General features: G+C 35.8%; 1 non-coding gene across 1 annotated transcript; it reads left to right on the forward strand.

The window, feature by feature from the left end:
* The first annotated feature begins 734 nt into the window (after nt 1-734).
* On the forward strand, nt 735-807 carry TRNAR-CCU (transfer RNA arginine (anticodon CCU)). The gene has a single exon. It is a non-coding gene; the product is annotated as a tRNA-Arg (tRNA).

Raw genomic sequence — 807 nt, forward strand, 5'->3', positions numbered from 1 at the left:
TGAACTGTACAACAATGGCATGAATTCATTGCAATATACACCTATGGATACATAAAACTGGGCAATAACACAAATGCACAATATAATTGATTACCTTATGATTAGAATATTACTTTTATTAGGTACTTTAGTATTGGGTGCAGTAGTTTAGTGGATTTAAAAAGTAACTAATTTAAAATTAATAAACCAAGTTAATTTACTTAGTCAACTCGATGCTAAAATCACTCAACTAAAAATAATGCACTTTGACCATGTGCTCCTGTGGCGCAATCAGTCTGTGCGCAGGACTTATAAGGCAGTATCTGTTGAGCAATGCTGAGGTTGTGAGTACAAGCCTCACCTGGAGCAAATGTAATTTTTTTTCTAATGTCATCAGTTAATGATTATCGTCTGCTTCCTGAACATCCTGATATAAAGGCAGAAAAAAAACACAAAAATGACTGTTTTTAAGTACCAGTACACACAGCTGCTTTGGTTCATATGCACTGTAAACATTATTTTAGTTAGTCAACAAAATGGAATGCAAAAGACTACCTCTTTATTGGTAAAAGAGTTGCATCAATCTGTTTTGCTGCAATGTAACATGAGGGTCCACACTATTAGGTCTGGATAGTACAATCACATTTCATGCTGGGATTTGTAAAGCAAAGAACACAAATAAACGGCTTTCCTATATCGCAACAATTAATGATTATACTAATGAAAAAATCAGTTTCACTCAAAGATGTTACAAAGCCCCAGTGGCCTAATGGATAAGGCACTGGCCTCCTAAGCCAGGGATTGTGGGTTCAAGTCCCATCTGGGGTG

Source organism: Taudactylus pleione, unplaced genomic scaffold (genome assembly GCF_031769625.1).
Source record: "Taudactylus pleione unplaced genomic scaffold, aTauple2 ptg000473l, whole genome shotgun sequence".
NCBI lineage: Eukaryota > Metazoa > Chordata > Amphibia > Anura > Myobatrachidae > Taudactylus > Taudactylus pleione.